The sequence below is a fragment of the Schistocerca serialis genome, chromosome 4, assembly GCF_023864345.2.
Source record: "Schistocerca serialis cubense isolate TAMUIC-IGC-003099 chromosome 4, iqSchSeri2.2, whole genome shotgun sequence".
NCBI classification, from domain to species: domain Eukaryota; kingdom Metazoa; phylum Arthropoda; class Insecta; order Orthoptera; family Acrididae; genus Schistocerca; species Schistocerca serialis.
This window is the reverse complement of record NC_064641.1, coordinates 93,682,154-93,705,892: the sequence shown is the minus strand read 5'-3', so window position 1 is coordinate 93,705,892 and position 23,739 is coordinate 93,682,154. Positions and strand designations below refer to the sequence as shown.

The 23,739-nt window shown below is 45.4% G+C and overlaps 1 protein-coding gene and 1 non-coding gene across 2 annotated transcripts in view; one reads left to right on the top strand and one right to left on the bottom strand.

Moving 5' to 3' along the window:
* The window catches only part of LOC126474284 (uncharacterized), a 272,295-nt gene that overhangs the window by 104,625 nt on the left and 143,931 nt on the right, over positions 1-23,739 (top strand). The window lies entirely within an intron of this gene.
* Positions 13,807-13,881, bottom strand: Trnal-caa (transfer RNA leucine (anticodon CAA)). Its single transcript has one exon. It is a non-coding gene; the product is annotated as a tRNA-Leu (tRNA).

The window sequence follows — 23,739 nt, the reverse complement described above, 5'->3', positions numbered from 1 at the left end:
TCCGCTGCAGCGTGAAAATCTCATTCTGGAAACGTCCGCCAGGCTGTGGCTAAGCCATGTCTCCGCGGTATCCTTTCTTTCAGGAGTGCTAGTTCTGCAAGGTTCGCAGGAGAGCTTCTGTAAAGTTTGGAAGGTAGGAGACGAGGTACTGGCAGAATTAGAGGTGTGAGGACAGGGCGTGAGTGACACTTGGGTAGCTCAGATGGTAGAGCACTTGCCTGCGAAAGGCAAAGGTCCCGAGTTCGAGTCTCGGTCCGGCACACAGTTTTAATCTCCCAGGAAGTTTCTTATCAGCGCACACTCCGTTGCAGAGTGGAAATCTCGTTCTAGGAACTAACATGCTGCTAATAAATCGTTGCGATACTTTTTTTATTTATAACAAGGCTTCTTTGATATAATGTGTTTTAGCAGCTTTGGACTTTCGCTTTCAAACATTCTTCATTCCATTACAAAACTCATGCCTCCATAGATAAATACGTTACGATGTTTAATCATACATTATGTCATCCGCCCCTTCGCAAACCATGAATTGGAAAACGCACCTAGGTATCTTCAAGGCATTTTGAAAAAGTGCGGGTTTTCACGTCGAAAGAGATGCGCTGCGTATACGTGCAGAAGCGGCGAAGTTGTGTCGGCACACTTGCACAATGGCGCACGTGAATGGGGACGGGGCCCTGGAGGCAGGTCGGCCCGGCCGCCCTCTGGCGTGTCCAGCCAGCTACAAGCGTAATGGCTCCCACGTTTCCACGCGCCGGGCCTGAATGGCTTTCACTCGCACGTCCGCTATTCCCCGTGGTGTGTGCAGGGAATGCGGGCCTGTGTTAGTGCTATTCTGCTTTTAGCAGAGTTATTACGCCGCAACGGCGGGCGGCGTTTTGCCATTTGTCACAGATAATCGAGCTGTGTCCCTTTTTTTTCCCCCAAAGAGCCGCCACGGGGCGCGGGCGTCCACTGCGATACAACGACAGTCGACTGACACTCTGAAATTGTCGAGCAGATACGTAAAAAAGGGCAGCGTACAGCTAACGCCTCGGAGAAAATGTATATTGTGTCTCGGAGAATTTCTGCAAACTGTGGTATGTGATTTGGTTTTTCTAAAACGAAAAATATGGAAGAAACCTGTTAAAACGAACGATGTTGGATTCGTTGAACTCAATCTTTAGATTCTCGTCTATACGCAGCAAGTTGAGGCGGGCGTAGCGCCGTATACCGATCCTTCCTTGGAGGTGGTTGAGTGAGAGATGTGTCTCAGAGCTAGATAGTGACAGATGGTGACTTTTTTTTTTAAAAATATAGTGTGTAGTGGATTGAAGAGATAGTGGATTGAAGAGATCATCCTTGATGACTTATTCTTCTAGGATGGGATGTAAGGGTAAAAGGAAAACACTTTATTTATTACACATTCAGTTAGGCTTGGGCACGCAATGGGTCCTTTAGCCGGCTGTCTTTGGTGATGTCTATCTCCTGTGGAGGGTGAAATGTGTCAAGGCTGTTATGTGTGACTGCTTCCTCGTGTTATGACAGATTGCCTATGGGGAGTGAAACGTTATTGATTTCGGTACTCGATACTTGTGCCATCTTGCAGGGTTTACCGTTCCTACCGGTTGTAATTGTCGAACTTCGTCCCTAAGGGCATCTATCTTGTCAAAAACTCGTAGAGCCTTGTCATGGACCTTCTCTTGTATAGTGGTCTCGTGGAGTGCGGTGCGGATGTCGACGTTTCTTGTCCACCATGGAGCTCCTGTGATCCATCGATAGCAAATGTTTTGCAGCGTTTGGAGTTTGTTGTAGTTGGAGACGCACGGAGTTCCCCACGAGGTGGAGCCATACAACATTGTGGGTTCCACCGTTGCCTTATACAATTGTAGTTTAGTCTTAGGGTTGAGATATTTACTTTTCAGGAACAGAATCAATGACCTGGCCATCTTCTGGGCTGCCGTCTTCTTGTCGTCAATATGCTGCGTAAAGAGTAATTTTTTGTCGAGGTAGACACCGAGATACTTCACTCCCGGCGACCATGGGATAAATTGGTAAGCTATTTGGAGTCTGTCGTTCAGAACTGGTTTCCTCCGTGTGAACGGAACGGCTGCCGTCTTCGTCGAGTTGATCGTTATCTTATTTTGCAGCGCCCAGCGTTCCATTACAGCAAGTTGCCGTTGCATCCTAGCGATTAGCTGGTCCAAGTGTCGTCCAGTTGTCAGAAAGGCCGTATCGTCCGCATAAAAACTCGCCGTAACAAGGGGGACTGTTGGGATGTCATTTATATATAAGTTGAAAAGTAGAGGCGAAATGACAGAGCCCTGCGGAATTCCTGCGGAGATCAGTTTCATTTCGGAGTTTTTATCGTCGACTCGGACATACAGTTTCCTGTCCTGCAGAAAGCTGTCTATGAGTCTAATGTAACAATCCGCAATAGGGGTAGTGCGATGTAGTTTGACGATAAGGTTGGACCGCCACACCTTATCGTAAGCTTTTTCGATGTCAAGGAAGACATGCTGCTTGTTGTATCCTTCTTGTATCCGTTCGGTGATCCGTAGAAGTTGAAGTTCGGCAGATAACTTGTCCTTGAAACCGAATTGTTTGGGTCGTATAACATCATGCGCTGTAAGCGTGTCATGGAGCCTCTGCAACAGCACTCCCTCGAGCACCTTGCTAAGGGTCGGCAAGAGGCTAATTGGCCAGTAACTGTAGGGTTCTGCTGGGTCTTTACCTGGCTTGGGTATTGGAACTACTCGAGCCGTCTTCCATGCCGTAGGAAAATATCCCTGCAGAAGGCAGCTGTTGAGAATTCGGGTAAGGCGCACAGTTGGCTTCCTGGGCAACTGTTTCAAATCGGTGTTGCTTATGGAGTCGTTGCCCGGCGCATTATTCCGAGTCTTCCGGATAATTTTACGGGTCTCTGCTGGTGTGGTGAGTTGTGGGCGGCTCTGCACAGGCGCAGTACGAAAAGCAGTCCGTTCTGCTGTTCTTGCAGGCGGACGTCGTTCACGGGGGCCGCTGGTGTAGACATCTGTTCTTGGTAAGTCGTAGCATACAGCTCTGCCTGGGCGAGTTCGTCATAGAGGAGGCCATCTGGTCCTCTGATGGCTCGTTTAGGTGGCCGCTGGTGTCGTATGTTCTTGACTACCTGCCATTCGTTCTTGGTTCGAAGTAAGAATTCATCCATCTTATCTCCCCAGACCTGCTGTCGCCACTCGGCCACTCTCCTGTGCAGTTCTCGTGTTAAGACGTGTGTTTCTCGTAGATCGATCGAGTTTCTATAGCGGAGCCAACGTCGCCTGCTCCTGTTTCTCTGCGTCTTCAGTTCTTGGAGTAGAGGCGGGAACTCGTCGAAAGCTACTATAGGGTAGACCGTGTGAGTAGTTGCCCTCCGTTTGGCTACCTTTATCTTCTGCGTCAAAGTTTGTACCGCGATGTCGATGGCTTCCGGTGTTGAAACGTCCTGCGTCGGGCAGATATTGTTGTCGAGATATGTCCGAAATTGACCCCAGTTCAGAGTTTGTGAGGTTGGGGGCGGAAGGTTGGCCGTTGCGTTTTCCACTATGCTGATAATAGGTCGGTGGTCAGACGAAAGATCGTCGACGGTGCGGAGCTGGAGGTTCATCTCAATATTTTTGATGACAGCAATATCTAGGACGTCTGCTTCTTGCCGATCGACGTAAGGAACCCGTGTGGGCTCTCGTGGGCCATGGACTGTGATGCCCAGTTCTTCTTCCATGGCAATCAAAATTCGTCCACGAGGGTTCGTACGCCGGGAATTCCACGCGACGTGCTTGCTGTTAAGGTCACCTCCTAGGAAGATTCTGTCAAAATTGGTGAAGATACTCCGTAGGTCGTCTGGCACCAGGTTTTTACCGGGGCTGTTGTACGCCGCAATGAAAGTGATGTTGCCTGCCGTTACTGCTGTTGCCTCCAGATGTTGGAGGTGTGGTAGTTCAAAAATGGCTCTGAGCACTATGGGACTCAACTGCTGTGGTCATAAGTCCCCTAGAACTTAGAACTACTTAAACCTAACTAACCTAAGGACAGCACACAACACCCAGCCATCACGAGGCAGAGAAAATCCCTGACCCCGCCGGGAATCGAACCCGGGAACCCGGGCGTGGGAAGCAAGAACGCTACCGCACGACCACGAGATGCGGGTGTGGTAGTGTTTCATGATGGTGCCGCAGTTCCCTTTTAAGCAGAACTGCGGTCCCTCCACCTCGTTGGTCTTGTCTGTCCGTTCTATAGACGTACATGTTACGAAATCTGAGCTCAGTTGTTGGACGAAAGTGCGTCTCCGATACAAGCGCGATGTCGATTTTGTGACGTTGTAAAAATTCGGTGAATTCTGTTTTCTTGTGTTTCATTCCGTTGGCGTTCCATATACAGATTTTCAGGTTTCTCGTGGTCCCAGGGCGATCCATCTTAAGGTGTTCCAAAGGCCTTCAATACACTTTCGATTAAAGAAAGTATCCCCACTAGTTGTTGCTGCACGGCGGTGAGAAGTTTCGCGACATCAGAGAGCGCTGGAGCTATAGATTGCATCAAATGAGCTGGTGAGACGTAGGTTTCCGGTTCCGGTCGGCGTGTTGATGCTGCGTGGGCGTATGAATAATGCTGGCGGTGCCGTCGAGGTGGAAGTGCTTCAGGAGGAGGCTGTGTTACTGGCTGCCGTGTCGCCGCCGGCTGTTCTTGTGGCGTTTGCTGACGGTGGGGCGGAGGGTGTGGCGTCAGGTTGGAGTTCCGTATTACACGAGTCCTCCGTTGAGAGGGCTGCGGGGAAGACCGTTGTGTGTATTTCCTGAGAAGTTGCTGATACTTCTGGCAGCCACGTCACGTCGCAGGATGGTCATTTTCACAGTTAGCACATTTCGGCGGAGCCCCTCGGGGATCAGTACATGCTGAAGATCGGTGTTGCCCTCCACATCGAACGCAGCGACCAGGCAAGCTGCAATAATTAGCTGTATGTTCGAATCGCTGGCAGTGGCGACATTGAACAGGTCCTTCTTGTCTGTTGTAGGTTTCAATAACGACTTTTAGTATATACAAGGTATTTGATGTCGTAAATCTTGTAGTTTTCCTTTTGGGCTGCCAACGTGACACAGTAAGCATCTTGAGGTCGTAATTCCTTCGTGTTGTCGTCTCGATTTTTTAAACTGGTGGACGTTGATGACAGGGAAACCCTTCTCTATCAGTGCGTCTTTCAGTTCTTCCTCTGTAACTTCGTCAGGTAGACGTCTGACAACCACTTTGAGGTCCTTGTTCTCCGCGGCCTGATGTGTAAAAAAGTGGATGTCATTCGACACAAAGAAACTGATGGCCCAGCGTTGATCTTCATAGGAGTCAAAGTGATATTTGATCCTGTCTCGTTGGTAGATGGCCTTAAGACTGCCGTCAATAGTCGCTTTCAGCGCCTTGTTGAGTTCCATGTAGTTCTTGGTATGGTAAATAGTAGCGGGCGGGACTTTGCGTAGTAAGTTCCGACCAGAGCCATCTGTCCCCTCTTTATCTGCTTCTAGATTGACATAACTCGTCTGGTCCATACGTTCTGGAGCATCTGTAGTATCTTCCGTCACAGTAGCCGCATACCAGTTGGAAGTTTTCAGTTCTTCTGGACGTTGTCGCTTCCGAGAGTTGTTCTGCTTAGGAGAAGCGTTGAGTCGTTTTCTTTGGCGAACTAGTGTAAAATCGCCCTCTCCGTCTGTGGTCTGCATGGTCCAAACTTCTTCAGAGGAGACTCCCTCCATTTCGTCGTCGTCGTCGTCTGGTGGAGAAAATTGTTCCACGTCGTCTACTTGTTCTTCATGCTGTGAAGGAGGAACTGTACTAGTGCGGTTGTCGTATACTTGCTGACTTTGCAGAATTATGTGTTGTATTTCACGTCTCAGTTCCCGTTATTGCCGATCGTTCTGTGTTAGCTGATGTCGCTCGTCAGAGGGGTTTGACGTATGTTGTCCTCCGCTCTGCATTCGCGTATAGCTCGTCGTGGTCCTGTCCTCATTATGTTGCCTGTTAGAATCCGTTGTCGTTGCAGGGGTCGTCGCCATTGTATCCGTGCTGTGGGGGGCGGTGTAGGCCCCACCGACCGGCCAGCGGACGGCCCTGGCGCGACCCAGCCGGCTGGCTCGGACGCGCGCGTTCCGTTGTCCACACTCATCGGCATCGCGCGCTCAACTGATTTATTTTTCTTTATTGTATTTCAATTCCCCATCGGGGCGGGCTGGCAGCAGCATATACGCTGCTCTTCAGCTGAAAGACATAGAACAAACAATAGAAGACATTTAAAAAGAACAAAGGAGAGAATATGGTGAACATAGATGTAAAAAAGGGGAAACATCTACATCTACATCTACATTTATACTCCGCAAGCCACCCAACGGTGTGTGGCGGAGGGCACTTTACGTGCCACTGCCATTACCTCCCTTTCCTGTTCCAGTCGCGTATGGTTCGCGGCAAGAACGACTGTCTGAAAGCCTCCGTGAGCGCTCTAATCTCTCTAATTTTACATTCGTGATCTCCTCGGGAGGTATAAGTAGGGGGAAGCAATATATTCGATACCTCATCCAGAAACGCAACCTCTCGAAACCTGGCGAGCAAGCTACACCGCGATGCAGAGCGCCTCTCTTGCAGAGTCTGCCACTTGAGTTTATTAAACATCTCCGTAACGCTATCACGGTTACCAAATAACCCTGTGACGAAACGCGCCGCTCTTCTTTGGATCTTCTCTATCTCCTCCGTCAGACCGATCTGGTACGGATCCCACACTGATGAGAAATACTCAAGTATAGGTCGAACGAGTGTTTTGTAAGCCACCTCCTTTGTTGATGGACTACATTTTCTAAGCACTCTCCCAATGAATCTCAACCCGGTACCCGCCTTACCAACAATTAATTTTATATGATCATTCCACTTCAAATCGTTCCACACGCATACTCCCAGATATTTTACAGAAGTAACTGCTGCCAGTGTTTGTTCCGCTATCATATAATCATACAATAAAGGATCCTTCTTTCTATGTATTCGCAATACATTACATTTGTCTATGTTAAGGGTCAGTTGCCACTCCCTGCACCAAGTGCCTATCCGCTGCAGATCTTCCTGCATTTCGCTACAATTTTCTAATGCTGCAACTTCTCTGTATACTACGGCATCATCCGCGAAAAGCATCATGGAAGGTAATAGACAAAAAACGGGGTGACGGTAAAATGCAGATAAAAAACTGTTAAAACTGTTTAAAAGTAGCACACACAAAAAGCCACACACTGTGACAATTAAAAGAACACAAGGCACAGTATGACTGGAGCATAAAAGGTACCGACGGATGGCGTAGCACATAACAAACACTGACGGCGAACCTCAAGGCAGTACACAATTAAAATCACACCTCTTGACGCACAGGAGAAACAGCACTAAACACAACACTGATGTGGCACACTGACAATGATCAAAACAGAGGATCTGCCAGGCGCAAGGAGATGAGGGAGACTGGAAAAAGGGAGGGAGGGGAAGAGATGGGAGAGATGAGTGGGGGTCACGCTGAAGAGGGCCAGGTAGGGAGGGATGTGGGAAGGAAAGAGGCAAGTATGGGGTGCAGGGTCTCAGGGGAGGGGGGGGGGGAAAGGAGGAAAATCCGCTCTGGGAGAAGGAGGGAAGAGGAAAAAAGGGGGCCCTGGGGAGGGGGGAACAAGGCCAGGTTATAGTTGGAAGGAGGAGTAGATGTCACAGCAAAGTTCGTCATCTGGGAGGGGGAGGCGTTGGAAATTGCCCTGATGAAGGAGATGGAGGGTGTGGAGGTGGAGAGAGAGAGAGGGATACAGCGATAGAGGCGCGGCAACGGGCAGGGGGTGGAGAGGAAGGAGGAAACCAGAGGGTGGGGGGGATCAAGCCTGCGGACAATGTAAAGGATGCGGAGATGTTGGAGGTACAGGAGGAGGTGGGAGAAGGGGATCAGTTCATACAAGAGCCATGTAGGGGACGGAAGGCAGATACGGAAGGCAAGGTGGAGCGCATGGCGTTCAAGGATTTGGAGGGCCTTGTAAAAGCGGGTGCGCTCAACTGATGGTGACGTGAGACTGGACGCGTACGTAGTTTATGTATCAGCCGATAGAGGACAATATTGGATAGGGGGCCTGATTTAGTTTCGATTGTGCTCACTAGAGTGCACTAAAGTAATAGAATGTTTTTCATAAACTGTTCTAGTATTTTCATAAAGTGTTATTATGTCTTTTTGTGTACGTAAAATGTTATAAATGTGTTTTAGCAGTATGAATGATGCGTGAGTAGCATATTAGATAATTATGTCAGTAAAAAGTACTGTCGTTAGGTTTACTATCTTGCGATTGGGTATTGATGAAAAGTGCGGACTGAAGTCGGAGAATGTTGTTTTGCTATTGGCTGTTGAGTAAACTGACCAATGGTAAAGCAATATTCTTCGCGCGCCTTTCTCTGCTGGTAGAAAAGACTTAGAGTATTCTAGGGAGGAGTCGGAGCCTAGCCATGAAACAGTTCAGACGTGTGTAGTAGTAGTTCCGATGGAAGTGATAAGTTGCCGGATCTAGCAGTGTTTCATACAGCAAAAGTGTTGTAAAGTGACGGCATAATTATTCCGATGCGTGCGTAGATATTTCGGAACTTTTAAATGAATTTTGTGACGACAAAAGATATATATTCCGCGTGGCGTATTGAGCAGGTCGCTGGTCAAAAACTGTGACTGCATTAGGTACCGACAGACTTAATATTTGGCGAGCATTCTCAATCAAAAACAATCAGTATTTTTGTAGCTATTACGTTTTCGGGAAATGCAACACCATAAACTTGCTAACGTGAGTGAAAGGGATTGTGAGTGACTGTTTTAAGACTAGCACGGGCTTGGCAGTGATACTTGTTCACAAAAGTTTCAGAATATATTGATTAAAGACAAAATTTCCAACCTTTCATTTCGTGTGAAAACTTTCTCCCGAAACGTAGATTAGTAACTTTAATTGCAGCCTGGTTCACGTCGAAGTACAGTAAGTTTCGCTCGGCTTCTCTACTGATGATCTGCTGAGACAATGTTCACAGGTAGGTGCAGGTTCGTCGTAAAAAGGGACGGAAGGAACCGCGCCGCCGCAAAGTCAGCGGTGTTTAACTTAATCTAACCAAGACTGCAGAATCGCTTTTACGAATGGAGCAAGAGGGCAAAAGATGACTGTTAGTACACTTCTGTATAAACCTAAACTTTTCCGTTATCATGACTATTACTTGAGACTGATATGGGAGAGGAAATGAGATGTCTGTCCACTCTTCTAGCAGCTTTCTCTGTCGGAATTTTAACAGCAAGCTGAGACGTGTCGGCCACAAACGTGTCAAAAGTTCTCATAACTTGACACATCAAACTCTCCCACAAGCCAAAAGGCGAAGAAGATCAGTATATGTTGAGGAATGACGAACATTTACTAGAACTGGACGTATGTCCCCATTGCTTTCATTGTATCAGTGTGTTGGTAGCAGAAGTTCAGTTCTTCTCTTAGCAGGTCTCGGTAAAGAATTTCAAACGAAACTGTGTAGGGTATTTGAAGTAAAACATCTTGAACCTTCAGCTGTACATATACAACTTTATTTCTCAACCGGTTTTACTTATTACAAACGTCATCACTGGAGGGAAACCTGCCGGCCGCAGTGGCCGAGCGGTTCTAGGCGCTTCAGTCCGGAACCGCGTGACAGCTACGGTCGCAAGTTCGAATCCTGCCTCGGGCATGGATGTGTGTGATGTCCTTAAGTTAGTTAGGGTTAAGTAGTTCTAAGTTCTAGGCGAGTGATGACCTCAGATGTTAAGTCCCATAGTGCTCAGAGCCATTTGAACCATTTAAGGAAAACCTTTAAAGTGAAAAATCAAAACGACCTTAACATCAAGTAGGACGTCATCGTATGTTCCTTATAAATAAATATAAGAATTTCTTACAAACAGTAAAATTGAATCGGAATGAAGTCGTTTATACTGTTTTTATGTACTTCATCATGGCAGTTATTTTTATGGAACATATGATCACGTCCTATTTGATGTTAACGACATTTTACTTTTTCGTTGTACAGCTTTTCCTCCAGTAATGAAGATTGTAATAAGTGAAACCTGTTGAGAAATAAAGTTGCACATATACAGTGGAAAGCTCAAAATGCTTTGCATCAAATATCTGACAGCTGTATCTTTGATTCTGTGGTTGCACGTTCAAGTCTCTGACCAGAGAGGTTTGCAGAGTTGTAGAAACTTTTTCCGCTGAAGTCGGTAAGAACAAAATAGCGATAAAATCACGTGAGGCGGGAAACACTTCCATATTGACTGTATTCGTGGATGGAAGAAAGAGCAGCTGGTCTGCACAGGTAAACTTTGGTCCAGCATGAGGCGCTGGTTGTTTCCTCCGTTACGAGTTATAAGTGCTATTTAATAAATCGCAGAAGTGTTTTTATCATCGGTGTCATATAGATTCCGGTTTAATTACGTGAACTGAGGTCTTTTCTCTGCACAATGAACAGGTCAGTCTATTTACATTGCAATTCCTGTAAAAGTTTCCAAAATATTTTTATACGTTTTTTAAAACAACTATATGCTGCTTGGTGATTTCGCGTATATTCCGATTTCATTAACTGTGTTTATGCTACTTCCTTTGTACTTCGCTCCTCGTAGCTGCAGGCCCGCGTGTCTAAGCTGTGAACGTTGCTGAGCTGCTTTCACTCATTGTTTAAATTTTCGTGGGAATATTTTTTTTATTTCAGGGAGATTACAATTTTTTCAAGTGAACTTGTATCAATTTTCTGTGTGCTTTGATCCATGTGACACATTTCCGTTGGGCTATGTTAAGGTACGAGGGCAACACAATTTGTCTCGCATGCATCCCTTTTATTCAGCACCAGACATGGAGTCGTTTCTCCAAGCTATTCCACTCGAGTAGAACTTACAATCGACTACCACGTGTCATTCCTCTGACCACTTCATAAATGTGTATTCTTTTACTGCGGAAATGACATGCTCTCTCTCTACGTATGTAGAGTGTCCCAGGAGTAATGGTCGGTATTCAGGAATATGAAGGAACAATAAGTCGATATACTAACGTATACCTTACGAGCTATGAGCACTTCTCCATCTTCGATACTGTGGAACAAATGTTTTCTCTTGCAAACTCTTTGCTTTCCATATTTTGAGAGGTCGTAGAATGGAAGAAAATAAGAAAAAATGTCCAATAAACAACAGCTTTCAAATGCAAACCTTTCGAATTGCGAGCTCGTGTTCATCATCGTTACTGTGAAGTATATCTCTTCTACTGAACAAGTGCTCATATCTCTTAAGATGTGCATTTTACAGCCTATGTTTACAAGACAGTTTTTTTCTAGTTTTGGCCTATATTACCTCTTCCCAAAATATGCAAAGCAGAGAGCATGCAGTAGAAGAGATGTGTTTCTCACTATCGAAGGTGAAGAAGTGCTCGTAGTTCTTAAGGTATGTATTTTAGAGCCCATGTTTACTAGATTTTTTTTTTTTTTTGTTTCGATTGATCCATTTCTGACATAGCCCTGAATACTGATCATTCCTCCTGGGACACCCTGTGATTTTATTACTGATGATGTGATTCCTTTCGTCTGAAACACTCTAATAATGTGTCTGGTATACTGAATCGGAAATTCAAGGTACGGGACTTCAGATCCCCGTCCAATAAATTTCATTATTCTTTTACTCAACCTAAGTCATCCGCCCAACAAGAATTAATTAAAACTGAGTTGCTAAAGGCTCGCGTACTATTTCTGCGTATGAGGGCGACGGTCTCCAAAATATTCAAGCGACCTCTTACATAATATGGGACTCTTGCCAGAATTTTGCAATAAATAACGACCCCAAGATCATATTTCTTGCAGAGCCTTTATTTACGTGGCACACGTCGCGTTTGCTGTACCGTATATCACCGGAGATTGTTGAGATTGTTGTGACGCTCTCGCGAGGACAGAAGGAATCCGTCACGAATCACGCAGTTCCACTCTAAACCCTGTGGATTAGCTTGGTACACACTCACTGCATCTCATTCTCGCATTTGCCATACCCACAGCTATGTGTATGTGGTAAACTCACACAAACCCTCTCCAGCTGCATACGCCAAATTATTTTTCGGCTGTGTCTTGAGTCCAATAATTGAGAAGATGTAATCAAACAATATCGAAAACTTAAACTTATTTTTGTGCGTGACGTCCCATACATTCGTATAGTCAGCAACTAGTTTCGGCGCTGTTGTTCGACTTGTTCTACATTCCTAATTTTCGGACTACATCTGATTAATCTTTCCGAATTGTACTTGTTCAAATGAAAATAGCTGTATGTGCCATCTTCAGTAACTCACAATACAGTTTTACCTATGTGAATAACTACACGAAACCTGCACAATCCGATCTGCCATTCAATTTCTTTTTGCTATAAGTTACAGGTTATTTTCGCGGGTTGTACTAGCCATAGTACGCAAAAAAAAATCTATACAGTTAGTCGTTTCACGGTTTGTACGCCGGCATTTCAGTATCAGTGACATCCAGGAGAGGTTTTGGTCGTACAGCCCTCCTTCCAGAGTTCGGTGATTCGTAGGAACCCGTCGCTGGAAACTAGATCATAAAAGTTGTTGGCAGTCAGAGAGTCGCTCTAGACTCTGATGTGCTCAAATAACCGCCGCCTAGTGGTTTCCATATCGTGGAGAACATGGTCAGAGGTCACGAAAGAATGTTGGAAGATGTGTTGCCGCGAACTAGATGCAGGGGCACACGTGAAACACACGCAGTCGTGATTAGATGCATGGGCAAACTGAATACCTGATATCTGATATTACAAGCAGTACTAGTCTTTTATAAATCTCCAGCTAGTATCAGTTTAGCGTGTCATGCTATCAAAATATTGACACCAATTGTTGATAGGAGACTGAAAAAACTGGTAAGATCCGACCTCGGGGAGGATCAGTTTGGTTTAGGAGAAACGCAGGAACACTCGAAGCAATACCGACCCTATGACGGGTCAGAAGACGCTTTAAAGAAAGGTAAACCTACGTTCATAGATTTTGTACATTTAGAGACAACTTTTGAAAATGTCGACTGGAATACACTCTTCGTAATTCTGACGGTAGTAAAAATAAATTCCGGGAATGAACGGTGATTTACAGTTTGTACGTAAACCAACTGTATTTATAAGACCGAAGGATGTGAAAGAGAAGCGGTGCTTTAGAAGATAGTAAGACAGTTTTGTAGCTATCTCCAACGTTATTCAGTCCGTATGTAGAGCGATCAGTAAAGGAAACAAAGAAGAAAAGTAAAATGAATTACAGTTCAAGGAGAAGAAATAGAAACTTTGGGATTACCTATGACTTTGTAATCTGTCATAGACAGCAAATCACTCGAAGAGCAGTTGAATGGACTGAGTAGTCACTTGAAAAAAATTACAACATTAACACAACAAAAGCAAAACGGGGGCACCGGAATGTAGCCAAATTTTCTCAACTGACGTTGAGAAAATTATATTAGGATACGAGAAATTATATGTTGTATATGAGGTTTGCTGTTTGGTCAACAAAATAACTGATAATGGCCAAAATACACTTACTATAGCACGGAAAGAATTTCTGAAAAAGAGAATTTTGTTAACATCTAATGTCAATAGACGTTAGAAAATCATTTCGAAGGGTGTTTGTTTCCAGTATATCCTTCAACGGAATGAAACATGTACGATAAGGAGGATAAGAAGAGAATAAATGCTTTTGAAATGTAGTCTTACAAAGCAGTGCTGAAGATTAGCCGGGTATGAAACTTACTGGCAGATTAAAACTGTGCGCCGGACCGAGACTCGAACTCGGGACCTTTGCCTTTTGCGGGCAAGTGCTCTACCAACTGAGCTACCCAAGCACGAGAGCAAAGTGAAAATCTCATTCTGGATTAGAGGGGTAGATCGAATAATAAATGAGAAAGCACAGGACAGAACCAAAACAGATGCATTAAGATATATTCACTACGTCACAACCGCTTCCGTTCAGTGAACTCATCAGGTGACCCGCAGTTGAACAAAATAAAAATTAGGCCAAAAGCTAAAGTAACTTACATGTAATAAATGATATGCAATCCTCAATTACAAGTAAGAAGGCCCACTCATGTAACCTTGATGACTGCGCGACACAAAGCATTACGTCTCTTCCTGGACTGTTGATGACTGGAAACATGTTACCTGATCAGACGAGCCTCGTTTCAAATTGTATCGAGCGGATTGACGTGCGCGGGTTTGGAGACAACCTTTTGAATCCATAGACCCTGCATGTCAGCAGGGGAGTGTGCGAGCTGGCGGAGGTTCTGTAATGATGTGGGGCGTGTGCAGTTATATGGGCTCATGAAACGTATAGATACGCTCTGACACGTGACATCTACGTAAGCATCCTGTGTGATCACCAGCATCCATTAATATCCATTGTGCATTCCGAGGGACTTGGGCAATACCAGCATGACAATGCGACACCCCACACGTCCAGAATTGCTACAGAGAGGCTCCAGGAACACTCCTCTGACTTTACACACTGCCACTGGCCATCAAATTCCCAAGACATGGACATTATTGAGCATATCTGGAATGCCTTGCAACGTGCTGTTCAGAAGAGATCTCCACCCCCTCGTACCCTTATGGATTTATGGACAGCCCTGCAGGATTCATGGTGTCAATTGCCCCATAAATGCTTCAGACATTTGTCGAATCCATGCCACCATGCCAAATCGTGTTGCGGGGGTCCTACACGAAGATAGACCGGTGTACCAGTTTCTTGTACCAATTTCTTTGGCTCTTCAGTGTGTATTCCCTAAGTCAATACTTGTCCCACACAAATGGCTGGAAATGTCCAAAAACTATGTGATGAAAATAAGGATGAAATGCTGCATTTGTCTGGCGTCCACAGCCCCTGGATTAGATTATCATCATCATCTACGTTTTAAAAACAGAACATCTCCGTTGTATACCTCCAGGAGGAATTGGAGCATAATCTGTGAGAGGAATGGTACAACATACTTTAGAATTCAGAAATTACGCGGACCATTCATATAAACGTGACCACCGCCTAATTCGACGCCAATATGCAATACCCACTGACAGACGGCCGGTGGCAGCACTAGCAGTGTCGGGAGAGTGGTTGGGGGGGGGGGGGGGGGGGGGGGAGTGGGGGGGACCCGGAAAGCAGTGCAGTCGTTGTCGTAATGCGGAAACTGAGAGATTTATCTATCTCATGTCCAAAAAGACTTTCGCGCCAAGGGTGGAAGCACTGTCCAAACTGCTAAATTTGTTAACTGTCTACGTGCCGCCGTGGTTAAAGTATCTCTCAGGGAAAGGAAAAAATATAGTGTAGCAATGTTTATTTCTTTCACGAAAATGAGTTAATAGTCAGTATTACGCAGGTCTTTAACAGTGTCAGACTTTTTTATGGCTACTTGACCTATGATTTATTGCATCATTTATCATTTACTACAACTGATTAGCTGTCTTATTCAACTGCAATTCTGCAAACGTTGCTGAATGCAGCCAAGCTTTAAACATGAGTTACTTTCCGCAGCAACACTCTTCCTTACGTTCGTAGTTCCTCATCTCACGAAAAGTTCCGCTTAAATTTCTCCTTACATAGACAATAATTCTGATCTAATGGGCATAGCACACTGGTGTGCAAATCTTACGGACGAAAGAAGCTTTCGCATGATATGCCACTGCGAAGTAACATACTCGTACCTCAACGGAACTTACACCGTAAATACAAAGAACTGCTTCAAAAAAGTAGATACGGTAACTGAGGTAACTGAAAGAAATACACATTGAGACGAACAGGAATTACTTGTTGTTGTTGTTGTTGTTGTTGTTGCAGTCTTCAATCCAGAGACTGGTTTGATGCAGCTCTCCATGCTACTCTATCCTGTGCAAGCTTCTTAATCTCGCAGTACAACCTACATCCTTCTGAATTTGCTTAGTAAATTCATCTCTTGGTCTCCCTCTACAATTTTTACCCTCCACGCTGCCCTCCACTACTAAATTGGTGATCCCTTGATGCCTCAGAACATGTCCTACCAACCGATCCCTCCTTCTAGTCAAGTTGTGCCACAAACTCCTCTTCTCCCCAATTCTGTTCAATACCTCCCCATTAGTTATGTGATCTGCCCATCTAATCTTCAGCATTCTCCTGTAGCACCACAATTCGAAAGCTTCTGTTCTCTTCTTGTCTAAACTATCTATCGTGCACGATTCACTCCCATACATGGCTACACTCCACACAAATACTTTCAGAAACGACTTCCTGACACATAAATCTATACTTGATGTTAACAAATTTCTCTTCTTCAGAAACTCTTTCCTTGCCATAGCCAGTCTACATTTTATTTCCTCTCTACTTCAACCACCATCAGTTATTTTGCTCCCCAAATAGCAAAACTCGTTTACTACTTTAAGTGTCTCATTTCCTAATCTGATTCCCTCAGCATCACCCGATTTAATTCGACTACATTCCATTATCCTCGTTTTGCGTTTGTTGATGTTCATCTTATATCCTCCTTTCAAGACACTGTCCATTCCGTTCAACTGCTCTTCCAAGTTCTTTTCTCCTGATAACGACGTCCTCCTGAGTATTCCCAGCCCGGAGATCCGAATGGGGGACTATTTTACCTCCGGAATATTTTACCCTAGAGGACGCCATCATCATTTAACCATACAGTAAAGCTGCATGCCCTCGGGAAAAATTACGGCTGTAGTTTCCCCTTGCTTTCAGCCGTTCGCAGTGTCAGGCCGTTTTGGTTAGTGTTACAAGGCCATATCAGTCAATCATCCAGACTGTTGCCACTGCAACAACTGAAAACGCTGCTGCCCCTCTTCAGGAACCACACGTCTGTTTGGCCTCTCAACAGATACCCCTCCGTTGGTTGCACCTAGGGTACGCTGAGGCACGCCAGCCTCCCCACCAACGGCAAGGTCCATGGTTCATGGGGGGAACGGGGAGGAATTACTTACTCAATGACAATAACTGAATCAAAGTCATCGCGCTTTAGTGATGGCGTCCTGGACATTATGAAAGGCAGGACACAATTCTTAATAGGACGTGTCATCACCACGGACGGAAAAGCGCGCTCTGCAACGTGCTCACTTGTTGGCCTCAAAGCTGATAAGGAGCCCTTAGGGTGGGGAGTTGCGGTCCTCCAACTAGGCGGTTGACAACTGCTGGGGTGGACGTTTTGCAATACGTCTCCCCAGTGCATCCCATACGTGCTCGTTCGGAGTTATGTCCATTCGGCAAATAACCCCTCGTTCCAAGGGCTACTCCACCTGTCCAGGTCGGTGCGGTCGCGCGTTGTTATCCACAAAACCGAAGTCAGGGGTGAAAGCAGTCCAGAAAAGACGCTCATGAGGAAGGAGTTCAGTCTCACAATATCGTTGACTGATTAATGTACCGTTTTCGAAAGTCTGGAGGTCAGTACGCCCATGCAACGTTATGCCTTCTGTAACTGCTCCTTCTATTGAAAATGTTCGTTGATGAAGTTCGTGCCCCGACCAGCTAGCGGTAGAATGTCTGTACACTGTCTGATAAGAAACGTTACAAAAGAAGTCTGTCCTGCTGCACTATATTCACGCCTAGTGCGTATTAATTGTACCGGCCAGCTCAAATAATCATATGCCACCCGACGTGTATGAGTACAGCTACACGTAGATGCATACAAACTACTATTATTGCACTAATCATGGTTACAGTCTATATCCAGCAATAGTTTCTCCACTAAAGTTTTCAGTTTACGTAAGGTAAATAGTCTGAATCAGTACGATAGCTTCTTTAGAGCGAGAAAGAATATATATATATTTTTGTCGCTGCCGCGCGGGATTAGCCGAGCGGTCTGGGCGCTGCAGTCATGGACTGTGCGGCTGGTCCCGGCCGAGGTTCAGGTCCTCCCTCGGGCATGGGTGTGTGCGTTTGTCCTTAGGATAATTTAGGCTAAGTGGTGTGTAAGGTTCGGGACTGATGACCTTAGCAGTTAAGTCCCATAAGATTTCACACACATTTGAACATTTTCTCTGTCGCTATATATATATATATATATATATATATATACAGGGTGAGTCACCTAACATTACCGCTGGATGTATTTCGTAAACCACATCAAATACTGACGAATCGATTCCACAGACCGAACGTGAGGAGAGGGGCTAGTGTAATTGGTTAATACAAACCATAAAAAAATGCACGGAAGTATGTTTTTTAACACAAACCTACGTTTTTTTAAATGGAACCCCGTTACTTTTGTTAGCACATCTGAACATGTAAACAAATACGTAATCAGTGCCGTTTGTTGCATTGTAAAATGTTAATTACATCCGGAGATACTGTAACCTAAAGTTGACGCTTGAGTACCACTCCTCCCCTCTTCGGCCGTGCATATCGGAGAGCACCGAATTACGTAGGGATCCAAAGGGAACGGTGATGGACCTTAGGTACAGAAGAGACTGGAACAGCACATTACGTCCACATGCTAACACCTTTTTATTGGTCTTTTTCACTGACGCACATGTACATTACCATGAGGGGTGAGGTACACGTACACACGTGGTTTCCGTTTTCAATTACGGGGTGGAATAGAGTGTGTCCCGACATGTCAGGCCAATAGATGTTCAATGTGGTGGCCATCATTTGCTGCACACAATTGTAATCTCTGGCGTAATGAATGTCGTACACGCCGCAGTACATCTGGTGTAATGTCGCCGCAGGCTGCCACAATATGTCGTTTCATATCCTCTGGGGTTGTAGGCACATCACGGTACACATTCCCCTTTAACGTACCCCACAGAAAGACGTCCAGAGGTGTAAGATCAGGAGAACGGGCTGGCCAATTTATGCGTCCTCCACGTCCTATGAAACGCCCGTCGAACATCCTGTCAAGGGTCAGCCTAGTGTTAATTGCGGAATGTGCAGGTGCACCAGCATGCTGATACCACATACGTCGACGCGTTTCCAGTGGGACATTTTCGAGCAACGTTGGCAGATCATTCTGTAGAAACGCGATGTATGTTGCAGGTGTTTGGGCCCCTGCAATGAAGTGAGGACCAATGAGGCGGTGGCCAATGATTCCCTACCATACATTTACAGTCCACGATCGCTGTACCGAGCGAGGTGGCGCAGTGGTTAGACACTGGACTCGCATTCGGAAGGACGACGGTTCAATCCCGCGTCCGGCCATCCTGATTTAGGTTTTCCGTGATTTCCCTAAATCACTCCAGGCAAATGCCGGGTTGGTTCCTCTGAAAGGGCACGGTCGACTTCCTTCCCCATCCTTCCCTAATCCGATGAGACCGATGACCACGCTGTCTGGTCTCCTTCCCCAAACCAACCAATCAACCAATCCACGATCGCTGTCGCTCTACCTGTCTGAGCCAGCGAGGATTGTCCACGGACGAGTAATGCATGTTCCGTAGATTCACTGCCCCGTGGTTTGTGAAACCCGCTTCATCGGTAAAAAGGTAGAACTGTAACGCATTCTCTGTTAATGCCCATTGACAGAATTGGACTCGATGATTAAAGTCATCACCATGTAATTGCTGATGTAGCGACACATGAAACGGGTGAAAGCGGTGACAATGCAGTATGCGCATGACACTACTTTGACTCAGTCCACCGGCTCTCGCAATGTCCCGTATACTCATGTGTGGGTTCATGGCAACAGCAGCTAACACACCAACTGCAGTCCGCAGCTCGTGGTCGTGCGGTAGCGTTCTCGCTTCCCACGCCCGGGTTCCCGGGTTCGATTCCTGGCGGGGTCATGGATTTTCTCTGCCTCGTGATGACTGGGTGTTGTGTGCTGTCCTTAGGTTAGTTAGGTTTAAGTAGTTCTAAGTTCTAGGGGACTGATAACCATAGATGTTCAGTCCCATAGTCCTCAGATCCACTTTTTTTTAACCAACTGCACCCGCTTCTCCTGTGATGGGCCTGTTACGGACCTGTTGGCGTGCTACGATCATACCTGTTGCATACAGCTGGCGGTAGATGGTTTGCAATGTGCGGCACGTTGGATGCTCTCTGTCCGGGTACCATTCTGCATACACCCTGCAGGCTTCAGCTGCATTTCGTCGACACTCCCCATAGATGAGTATCATCTCCGCCTTTTCAGACTTCGAATACAGCATGGTCACAGTTCTTACAACATTACACTATCACAGACGTCTGTTAACACGGTGTACTGCAGTTGGTCTGCGTGCGGAGACGAATGCAGGATAACAATAGCAGCAAGTGCTACATGCGGACACTGCGACAGCTAGACCAAACCACAACAGTGCACTACAGCCACACTCATAAACACGGTCTTCATCGTAAACATATCCCTGCAGTTGCTGCTCGCCGGCCGTGGCCCGTGTTTGTTACAACACGCAACTGAACGTCGGAGGTTTCAAGCGTCAACTTTAGGTTACAATATCTCCGGATTTAATTAACATTTTACAATGCAACAAACGGCACTGATTACGTATTTGTTTATATGTTGAGATGTGCTAACAAAACTAACGTGGTTCCATTTAAAAAAACGTAGGTTTGCGTTAAAAAATATACTTCCGTGCATTTTTCTATGGTTTGTATTAACCAATTACACTAGCCCCTCTCCTCACCTTCGGTCTGTGGAATCGGTTCGTCAGTATTTGATGTGGTTTACGAAATATATCCAGCGGTAACGTTAGGTGACTCACACTGTATATATATATATATATATATATATATATATATATATATATATATATATATATGTGTGTGTGTGTGTGTGTGTGTGTGTGTGTGTGTGTGTGTGTGTGTGTGTGCATCGTTCTGTTATTAATCTGTATCGTTGCACTGATAAAATGTTTCGTAAGCACGTAATATTATTTGGTTTGAAATAAATGTCCAATACGGTAAATTCACATTATACTGGTTTATTATAGTCGAAGCACATCCTATCATTGTCTTAAAGAAGTAACCTTTCCATAAGCTGGGTGGAATTAGTTACGTAAATTTCAGTCAAAGAGTTTGCAATAAGATCCAGACCTCACCAGTTGCTTTATCGAAATCTAAATATTTTCCCACTATTCGATACTACACTACTGGACATTAAAATTGATACACAACGAAGATGACGTGCTACAGATGCGAAATTTAACCGACAGGACGAAGATGCTGTGATATGCAAATGATTAGCTTTTCAGAGCATTCACACAAGGTTGGCGCCGGTGGCGACACCTACAACGTGCTAACCTGAGGAAAGTTTCGAACCGATTTCTCATACACAAACAGAGGTTGACCGGCGTTGCCTGGTGAAACGTTGTTGTGATGCCTCGTGTAAGGAGGAGAAATGCGTACCATCACGTTTCCGACTTTGATAAAGGTCGGATTGTAGCCTATCGCGATTGTGGTTTATCGTATCGCGACATTGCTGCTCACGTTGGTCGAGATCCAATGACTGACAGCAGAATATGTCATCGGTGGGTTCAGGAGGCAGATGGGGACGTTTGCAAGACAACAACCATCTGCACGAACAGTTCGACGACGTTTGCAGCAACATGGATTATCAGCTCGGAGACCATGGCTGCGGCTACCCTTGCACACAGACACGAGCGCCTGCGATGGTGTACTCAACGACGAACCTGGGTGCACGAATGGCAAAACGTCATTTTTTCGGATGCATGCAGGTTCTGTTTACAGCATCATGATGGTCGCATCCGTGTTTGGCGACATCGTGGTCAACGCACATTTTAAGCGTGTAGTCGTCATCGCCATACTGGCGTATCACCCGGCGTGATGTTATCGGGTGCCATTGGTTACACGTCTCGGTCACCTCTTGTTCGCACTGACGGCACTTTGAACAGAGGATGTTACATTTGAGATGTGTTACCCTACATTTCGGCAGGATAATGCACGACCGCATGTCGCAGGTCCTCTACGGGCCTTTCTGGATACAGAAAATGTTCGACTGCTGCCCTGGCCAGTACATTCTCCAGATCTCTCACAAACTGAAAACGTCAGGTCAATGGTGGCCGAGCAACTGGTTCGTCACAATACGCCAGTCACTACTCTTGATGCACTGTGGTATCGTGTTGAAGCTGCGTGGGCAGCTGTACCTGTACACATCACCCAAGCTCTGTTTGACTCAATGCCCAGGCGTATCAAGGCCGTTATTACGGCCAGAGGTGGTTGTTCTGGGTGTTGATTTCTCAGGATGTGTCCACCCAAATTGAGTGAAAATGTAGTCACATGTCAGTTCTAGTATAATATATTTGTCAAATGAATACCCGTTTATCATCTGCATTTGTTCTTGGTGTATCAATTTTAATGGCCAATAGTGTAATATTAACTATCTCTTTCGTTAAATTATTAACAGTCTGTCACTTCGAGACAAAGTTCAGTCTTCCATTGATAATAATCAATTTTAAGATAAATTTCAGTTCTTTTCCTATCTTCACTTCACGTATTGATATACTCAAAATTGCTGATCCACCTATTTCAAGCTTAATGATTTCTAGCAGATCGCAAATCTACAAAATGTAAAAACAATCTCATATCGCCTACGTACAGGAGCACACGTTAAGTTATGACACGATCAAACAGACGCTAGAAGCACATTAACAGTGTATACCTTCTGTATTGCGCGGTGTCCTCAAAGAGTAGTCACAAGGAGAATACTTTTAGGCACTTGTCCTACTCTGTGATCTGTAAGTACACTACTTTGCGATCTACTGTTACTTTAATTTGACACAAGAGGGATTCTATTTTACTTTCTTTTGCAAAAATCCAATTCTTATTTTATACTGGATTTTTTTCTATTTCTTTTTACATTGTTTCTCTTCAGTACACTTGCTGCTATTTAAGTGATGCTATCACAGTGGGACTTTGTTTTCTTTTTTTATGAAATTTGGACCTTGGGTTTGGGGTCTGTATTGCGTTTTGGGTGCTATTTTTATATTTTCATCTTTGCGTCCAAAGGAAGTGGCGTTACACTTCCCGCACCATAACACCTGGACCACCAAAACCATCATATTCGACGTATACCCACCCCTCACCATGCGAGGGTACATCCAAAATCACTAATCATACTGAATGTACTTTCACCAGAGCAAGCGGCCCCACTACTCGTTGGTCCAGTCCTATGGTGTGGCACCATCGTAATTAGTGTCACCGATGTTCTGGTGTCAACGAAACACAATGTATTCCCCACGGAGCAGTCTTATCACTGTGGAGAGTGACGCTACGTGCTTTCAGTCCTGCTAATGTTGTTACAATTGCTTCCGCTGTTTGACGAGGGTGCCTTCTTGTCAGTTGCATAGTTTATCGGTCATCTGCTGCTATAGTTGCCCTTGGTGGACCACTTCGTCTCCTTCTGGCAGGAATGCCTGTGGTTTGGAATGCTACCCCATGCATGTCAAACAATGCAATGAGCAATGCCAAACTACTGGGCTACGCTCGTCACATTTCGTCCTTCTTCCAGTTCCCCTACGATTCTTTCTCTTGCGAAGTCACCCAAACGTTATCAGCGGGCCGTATTGGTACGAAGAAGACCACAGCACTGGACCATAACTATTCGCTAGTTTTTACTGTCTTTTCGCGTTCCTTCAACCGCATTGTCCTGAAGAGCCCTCCCATTTGTCGCTGTAGTGATACTGACCTCATGCCATATGTTGTACAGCTTTCTATGCCCGACCAGGAAAAATCTGGAAACACACTCCCGCACTTTCTTGCGTTTCCACCGAGTTGATAA